General features: G+C 39.6%; 1 pseudogene; it reads left to right on the top strand.

Moving 5' to 3' along the window:
- Window positions 1-599: 599 nt before the first annotated feature.
- The window catches only part of LOC116531931, a 54998-nt pseudogene continuing 46472 nt past the window's right edge, over window positions 600-9125 (top strand).

The following is a 9125-nucleotide window of genomic DNA, read 5'->3' as shown; positions in this document are numbered from 1 at the left end:
ACTGAGCTTAAGACCTGGGCCTAGTGATCCTGCTGGCCCCTCCTTTCCTGGGTATTGTGTATCAGGTGCACCAGCAGCATTTCTTCATGCCAGGGCTGAGACATTAAAATTAAGTAGTGCAACCATGCCTACTGCAGAAATCAAAAGGGAAGGGCAGTCTCAAACAGGAAGGACTCAGTAACAGCTTCAGCTGCCTGCCCTCCCGCTCCTGTCTTCTACTCTTCATCTGCCTCTCCTCCACAGGATTTCCCCAGAATCCTGAACTGAGATGAATGCTGCCACCCTGACACCTGGCCTCTGAGAAGCCACTATTTCCCTACCTAAGCTGGCCAGTGTGGACAAATCCCTCAGTTCCTCAGAGATAAGACCGGAATTAGAAGTCAAATGCAAATGCATAGAAATGGAGACGCTGACATCACAGGCATCTTCAAGCAAATCCACAAAAATTTGTTCAGAGCTAATAGGCCACCCAGCCCCAGTTCCTTTTCCTCACTAAAACCTTACTTTGCACAAAGGGTAAATCTTTAGTCAAGCCACTCAGACTTCCAGCCCAAAAGTCTTTTTAGTTTGTGCAGCAGTAATTGAATGAGGAAGAGACGATGCCTGCAGAGAAAAGAGGTAAGGGCATATATATATATATATATTCCTTAATTGAATGTATCCGCTACCACCATAAATGAGCCCTAGTACCTTGTGATATTAATGCCACCAGTTGAAGTGAGAAATATTTTTCATTCTTACAGTTAAGGGCCCAGCTGACTCAACTGGTTTGGCTCTGTTCCCCATTCTGTGTGCAGCCTGATTTGCCCTTGGATTGGCTGATAGATAGATATCATCAGAGCTCCTTGGCCAGTTTTTTGTTTTGAGCTTTACCTCTGTGGCAGAAGGATTAATCTGTTCAGAGAGAGTTTGTTTTTGGCTTTGGAAACACCCATACTCCTCTCCTCTGGGAATGATGGGTTGTTTCAGAAATGAGAGCTTCAAAGAAAGCTTTTATTGGATCTGGACTTGGGTCACTCCTGCAACCATTTGTTTCATCTGGCCCATCACTTTGTTTGCTGCCACCTACAGATAGGAAACATTGCCTGGTACTGAACTCTGCAGGCCCCTTGCCGATCATCCAAAGTGTTAGAGCCTATCTTCTGGAAACTGATGTCTACTGATGATTGCAATATTGAGACATGCACAGACGATGAATAAATGCTGTTAACCTGTGAAAAATAGCCTAGTGCTCTGGACTGATGGGGGCCTGAATACACTAACTGTAATCTGCCTATACCAGGAAACCCAACATATAGTCGTGACTCAAAAATGAGCCATGCAGAACTGAGACCTGTCACCAAATTGTAGAATGTAAGCATCCCATAATTACTCACAAAGAGGAAAAGCACAGTAAGTATTTTTCGTGTATCTTCTGGGACACTAGCAGAGAGACATGTCTCCAAAATCTACCTTGAACCCCTCATGTGAATTAGGCAATACGATAACTGGTCAGCAGGAAGGACAGGGTAATATAATAGTTAGAAGCTTGGGCTTGCTGTGAGACAGATGGGATTCAAAATTCTCTTGAAGCATTTGACCAAGATTTCTTTTTGAAAGTCAAAGAAGAGAGTAAGGTTGTGCCTCACTTAACTTACTTAAACTCTGTGAGTCTTCATTTTCCCATTTATAAAATGGGGATAGTAATAGTACTACCTGTTGGGAGTTTCAGATAAGATAATTCAGATAAATATTTAGCATAACTCTTGGCACAATGTAAGATTCACAAAACACAAATTGTTACCGTTTATAAGGTTCAGGAAACCCATGAACCCATAGCAGATTTTGGTCACTGCTTCTAATGCCAAAGAGTACGACATTTTAGGCCTCCAGAATTCCAGTTTAGACTAATATGCCCCAACATTGAAACACAGTACCCAATCATAGGGGGATCAGAGTTTCAAATTAGATCTTGGGATGTATTAATCAGGGTTCTCCAGAGAAACAGAACAAATAGGATAGAGATATGGACCATAGACAATAAATAGACATAGATATGGATAGTGATAGAGATAGAAATATAGAAAGAAATTTATGTTAAGGGATTGGCTTCCATAATTATGGAAGCTGAGAAGTCACAAACTCTGCAGTTGGCAAGCTGAAGACCCAGGAGAGCTGACAGTGTAGTTCCAGTCTGAAAGATGGCCAGCTTGAGACTCAAGAAGAGTCAGTGTCCAAATGTTAATCTCATCCAGACACACCCTCACAAACACACCGAGAATAGGATTTGACCAACTGTCTCCATATCCTGGGGCCCAGTGAGGGTGACATATGTAATAAAATTAACCATCACAGGGAACATGTGCTAAACCCTTGCTAGTCAAAGTGTGGCCTGTAAACCAGCAAGCAGCACCATCATCTCCTGGGAGCTAGTTAGAAATGTGGAATCTCAGGCCCCACCTCAGACCTTTTGAATCAAAATCTAAATTTTAACAAGATTTCCAGATGATTCATATGCACATTGAAGCTTGAGAAGTTTTGAGCTAAAACAAAATCTGTGATTTCCAAAGTGTAGTTCTTGAAGAATCAGTAGTATCAGCATAGGTGACGATAGGCTTGTTATAAACGTGGATTCATGAACCTTATCTCAACTTAACTGACTAGGCATCTATGGGAATGAGGTCTGGGAAACTTTTTTAACAAGCACATTAAATGTTGACAAACACTGAGTTACAACTAGACTCCCTTCTCCATGAGGATCAAATAAGCTGAGGCCTGAACAATAGGATGTTCTTTCAAATCAATAGTTTGTCTTTTTTAAGCTGACAGATTCGACTCCACCATTATTCTCTTCTCTGAGTTCTTTGATGCTTATGACCTTGTTGCTGGTCACGTATTTGGGGCATTCAGCCAGGAGGTCCTGCTGGGTATCCCAGATGGCCCAACTTTCCATCAGACTCTAAGCTCCGCAGTCACTATTCCCACCTCCCAAAATGACCAGTCCCCACAAGGTACTTTTGACCTGACCCACGGAAGGTATTGGAGTCAGTGTTGGAGGAAGAGAAGTATCTGGTATGGACAGTGGATGGGAGCTGAAAGGATTTTAAGACCCTCTCACCCCACAATTCAATCGAAATTATTTCTCCCACCACACACACACACACACACACACACACACACACACACACACACGCACACACGATGGTTATCTGCCCCTGAATAAAACTGAATGGTTTGATTGTGACCCTGGGCCTCCCACACATATTCAAGTATAATTCTATTAGCAGAGTTCATCCTGTCTCCTGCCTTTTTGCAGAAGATGGGACCAATTTGAGTGATCTGTATATATATGGATCTGGAATTATATTTTTATTGGCTTATAAAAGATACAGGGCTTTGCAACACTAAGAATTTTTCAAGGATTTTGCTGTTTTAAGTATCAGATATATTACCGTTGTTTGTAGGAAACTGCTTAGAAATTGCCTTGATATATTTTTGACAGCCAGTGTATGTAAATGTGTGTATGTATTTACAGGCATGTATGTATTTACAGGCATGTATGTATTTACAGTCATGTGTACATATTTCTTTAAGAATATTCATACTTTGCACCATGAGTTTGTTTGCTTCTTGTTTTCTTTTTCTTTTTCTTTTCTTTTTTTTTTTTTTTTTTTTGAGATAAAGTCTCACTCTGTTGCCCAGGCTGGAGTGCAGTGGTGTGACCTCGACTCATTGCAGCCTCGACCTACCAAACTCAAGCGTTCCTTCCACCTTAGCCTCCCTAGTAGCTGGGAATACAGGCACGTGCCACCATGCCTGGCTAATTTGTGTATTTTAGTAGAGATGAGGTTTTGTCATGTTGCTCAGGCTGTTCTCAAACTCCTGGGCTCAAATAATCCACCTGCCTCAGCCTACTAGAGTGCTGGGATTATGGGCGTGAGCCACTGCACCTGGCTATTTTTCTTGTTATGTACTCTTTTTTTTTAATACTTAAAGTCCTGGGATACATGTGCAGAATGTGCAGGTTTGTTACATAGATATGCACATGCCATGGTGGTTTGCTGCACCCATCAACCTGTCACCTACATTAGGTATTTCTCCTAATACTATCCCTCCCCTAGTCTCCCACCCCTGAACAGACCACAGTGTGTGATGTTCCCCTCCTTGTGTCCATGTGTTCTCATTGTTCAACGCCCACTTATGAGTGAGAACATGCGGTGTTTGGTTTTGTTCCTGTGTTAGTTTGCTGAGAATGATGGTTTCCAGCTTCATCCATGTTCCTGCAAAGGACATAAACTCATGTTTTTTATGACTGCATAGTATTCCGTGGTGTATATGTGCCACATTTTCTTTATCCAGTCTATCATTGATGGGCATTTGGGTTGATTCCAAGTCTTTGCTATTGTGAATAGTGCTGCAATAAACATACATGTGTATGTGTCTTTATAGTAGAATGATTTATCATCCTTTGGGTATATACCCAATAACGTGATTGCCGGGTCAAATGCTATTTCTGGTTCTAGGTTCTTAAGGAATCACCACACCGTCTTCCACAATAGTTGAACTGATTTACAGTCCCACCAACAGTGTAAAAGCATTCCTATTTCTCCACATCCTCTCAAACATGTTATTTCCTGTGATCACCGTTCTAACTGGTGTGACATGGTATCTCATTGTGGTTTTGGTTTCCATTTCTCTAATGACCAGTGATAATTAGCTTTTTTTTTTTGTATGTTTTTTGGCCGCATAAATGTCTTCTTCTTCTTTTTTTTTTTTTTTTTTTGTTTTGTTTTGTTTTGTTTTTGAGACTGAGTCTCACTCTGCTGTCCAGGCTGAAGTGCAGTGGTGCAATCTCGGCTCACCACAACCTCTGCTTCTGGGTTCAAGTGATTCTCCTGTCTCAGCCTCCCGGGTAGCTGGGACTATAGGCACATGCAACCATGCCCGGCTAATTTTTGTATTTTTAGTAGACAGGGGGTTTCACTATATTGACCAGGCTGGTCTCAAACTCCTAACCTCATGATCTGCTCCCCTCGGCCTCCTAAAGTGCTGGGATTACAAGTGTGAGCCACCGCATCCAGACAATGTATTATTCTGAGAAGTGTCTGTTCATATTTTTTGCCCACTTTTTGATGGGTTTGTTTGTGTTTTTTTCTTGTAAATTTGTTTAAGTTCCTTGTGGATTCGGGATATTAGCCCTTTCTCAAATGGGTAGATTGCAAAAATGTTCTCCCATTTTATAGGTTGCCTGTTCACTCTGATGATAATTTCTTTTGCTGTGCAGAAGCTCTTTAGTTCAGTTAGATCCCATTTATCAATTTTGGCTATTGTTGCCATTGCTTTTGGTGTTTTAGTCACGAAATCTTTGCCCATGCCCATGTCCTGAATGGTATTGCCTAGGTTTTCTTCTAGGGTTTTTTATGGTTTTAGCTCTGACATTTAAGTCTTTATTCCATCTTGAGTTAATTTTTGTATAAGGTGCAAGGAAGAGGTTCAGTTTTAGTTTCTTGTGTATGGCTAGCCAGTTTTTCCAACACCATTTATTAAATAGGGAATCGTTTCCCCATTGCTTCTTTTTGTCAGGTTTGTCAAAGATCAGATTATTGTAGGTGTGTGGAATTATTTCTGAGGCCTCTGTTCTGTTCCACTGGTCTATATATCTCTTTTGGTACCAGTACCATGCTGTTTTGATTACTGTAGCCTTGCAGTTATATATAGTTTGAATTCTATGTATCCTTGTAGCCCTGTATAGTTTGAATTCAGGTAGCATGATGCCTCCAGCTTTGTTCTTTTTGCTTAGAATTGTCTTGGCTGTGCGGACTCCCTTTTGGTTCCATATGAAGTTTAAAGTGGTTTTTTCCAGTTTCATGAAGAAAATCAATAATAGCTTGATGATAATAGCACTGAATCTATAAATTACTTTGGGAGTATGGCCATTTTCATGATATTGATTCTTCCTATCCGTGAGCATGGAATATTTTTCCATTTGTTTGTGTCCTCTCTTATGTCCTTGAGCACTAGTTTGTAGTTCTCCTTGAGAAGGTCCTTCGCATCCCTTGTAAGTTGTATTCCTAGGTATTTTATTCTCTTTGTAGCAATTTTGAATGGGAGTTCACTCATGATTTGACTCTCTGTTTGTCTGTTATTGGTGTATAGGAATGCTTGTGATTTTTGCACATTGATCTTGTATCCTGAGACTGCTGAAGCTGCTTATCAGCTTATGAAGATTTTGGACTGAGATGATGGGGTTTTCTAAATATACAATCATGTCATCTACAAAGAGAGACTATTTGACTTACTTTCTTCCTATTTGAATACACTTTATTTCTTTCTCTTGCCTGATTGCCCTGGCCAGAACGTCCAATACTGTGATAAATAGGAGTGGTGAAAAAGGGCATCCTTGTCTTGTGCAGGGTTTCAAGGGGAATGCTTCCAGCTTTTGCTCACTCAGTATGTTATTGGTTGTGGTTTTGTCATAAATAACTCTTATTATTTTGAGATACGTTCCATCAATACCTAGTTTGTTGAGAGCTTTTAGCATGAAGCGGTGTTGAATTTTATCGAAGGACTTTTCTGCATCTATTGAGATAATCATGTGGTTTCTGTCATTGGTTCTGTTTCTGTGATGGTTTATATTTATTGATTTGCATATGTTGAACCAGCCTTGCCGCCAAGGAATGAAGCTGACTTGATCGTGATGGATAAACTTTTTGATGTGCTGCTGGATTCAGTTTGCCAGTATTTTATGGAGGGTTTTCACATCGATGTTCATCAGGGATATTGGTCTGAATTTTCTTTTTTTCTGTTGTGTCTCTGCCAGGTTTTGGTATCAGGATGATGCTGGCCTCATAAAATGAGTTAGGAAGGAATCCCTCTTTTTCTATCATTTAAAATAGTTTCAGAAGGAATGGTACCAGCTCCTCTTTGTACCGCCTCTGGTAGAATTTGGCTGTAAATCCATCTGTTTCTGGGCTTTTTTTGATTGGTAGGCTCTTAATTACTGCCTCAATTTCAGAACTTGTTATCGGTCTATTCAGGGATTTGACTTCTTCCGGGCTTAGTCTTGAGAGGGTGTATATGTCCAGGAATTTATCCATTTCTTGTAGATTTTCTATTTTATTCGTGTAGAGGTGTTTATAGTATTCTCTGATGGTAGTTTGGTATTTCTGTGGGATCAGTGGTAATATTCCCTTTATCATTTTTTATTGTGTCTATTTGATTCTTCTCTCTTTTCTTCTTTATTAGTCTGGCTAGCAGTCCACCTATTTTGTTAATCTTTTCAAAAAACCAGCTCCTGGATTTATTTATTTTTTTATTTTTTTTTACTTTGGGTTTATTTATTTTTTGAAGGGATTTTCATGTCTCTATCTCCTTCAGTTCTGCCCTGATCTTAATTATTTCTGGTCTTCTGCTAGCTTTTGAATTCATTTGCTCTTGCTTCTCTAGTTCTTTTAATTGTGATGTTAGGGTGTTGATTTTAGATCTTTCCAGCTTTCTCCTGTGGGCATTTAGTACTCTAAATTTCCCTCTAAACACTGCTTTAGCTGTGCCCCAGAGATTCTGGTACGTTGTGTCTTTGTTCTCATTGGTTTCGAAGAACTTATATCTTTCTGCTTTAATTTCATTATTTACCCAGTAGTCATTCAGGAGCATGTTGTTCAATTTCCATGTAGTTGTGTGGTTTTGAGTGAGTTCTTAATCCTGAGTTCTAATTTGATTGCACTGTGGTCTGAGAGATAATTTGTTTTGATTTTAGTTCTTTTGCATTTGCTGAGGAGTGGTTTATTTCCAATTATGTGGTCGATTTTAGAATAAGTGCAATGTGGTGCTGAGAAGAATGTATATTCTGTTCATTTGAGGTGGAGAGATCTGTAGGTGTCTATTAGGTCAGCATAGTCTAGAGCTGAGTTCAAGTCCTGGATATCCTTGTTAATATTCTGTCTCGTTGATCTGTCTAATACTGACAGTGGATTGTTAAAGTCTCCCACTATTATTGTGTGGGAGTCTAAGTCTCTTTGTAGGTCTCTAAGAACTTGCTTTATGAATCTGGGTGCTCCTGTATTGGGTGTATATATATTTAGGATAGCTAGCTCCTCTTGTAGCATTGATCCCTTTACCATTATGTAATGCCCTTCTTTGTCTTTTTTTAATCTTTGTTGGTTTAAAGTCTGTTTTATCGAAGACTAGGATTGCAACCCCTGTTTTTTTTTTCTTTCCATTTTCTTGGTAAATAGTCCTCCATCCCTTTATTTTGAGCCTATGTGTGTCTTTCCACATGTCATGGCGTCTCCTGAATACAGCACACTGATGGGTCTTGGCGTTATACACTCTTTTTAGGGCCTAGGAATTGTGAAAATTAAATAATTATCTTTAAATAACTGCTAGGCTCATGGGGTCCATTAAGTAAGTGGGAGGGGGAAAGTAGAGGGGCTGTGTCCCCAAAGTTAGTAACAAGTACACTCCAAGCGTGAGGAGATCTCAGGGACTCCAAGAAAGTGGATAATCCCTTTGAGTATAGATTTTGATCCCTACTAAAATGAAAATACTCGTGGAATTTTTACTTTTTAGTTATCAGTGGATAACTAAATACTCAGAATGGATATACAAATATCTCAGAATGGATATAAAAAACCCACTCTTTCAACAAGTATCTTTTTAGCTTTGTCAGGCAAAAAGTTAAAGGGGAAGTTAGAAATACAAGGGGGAGAAGGAATAAGAAAAAACCCCAGAGAAGAATTGGAATAAGGAAAAAAGAGAGACTGAGTACTTAGGCTCCTTCTTGCCTGGAATTCTCATTCATTCATTCAACAAATGTTTTTTGAGTATCTACTATTTGTGAGACACTAGACACTAGGCACTAGAGATATAGCAATGAATGTGAACAGAACAGACGAAAATCTTCATGGATCTTACGTGACAGCACAGAGAGATAGGTGATAAAGTAACTATGAAAATATATAGTATATTAGATTGTTGTAAATGCTGTGTAAAAAATACAGCAGGATATGGGGAACAAAATGTCAGAAGTTGCAATTTTTAAATGCGGGAGGGGCAGAGAAGGCCTTGCTGAGAATGTGGCATTTGAGTTAAGACTTAAAGGAGGTGAGGAAGTAAGGAAGATGAATGGTTGCAGGAAGAACTTCAAA

The sequence above is a fragment of the Sapajus apella genome, unplaced genomic scaffold (genome assembly GCF_009761245.1).
Source record: "Sapajus apella isolate SASKATOON/1434 unplaced genomic scaffold, GSC_monkey_1.0 scaffold73, whole genome shotgun sequence".
Taxonomy (NCBI): Eukaryota; Metazoa; Chordata; class Mammalia; order Primates; family Cebidae; genus Sapajus; species Sapajus apella.
Note: the sequence above shows the minus strand (reverse complement) of the source record. Positions and strands in the feature narration are given on the sequence as shown.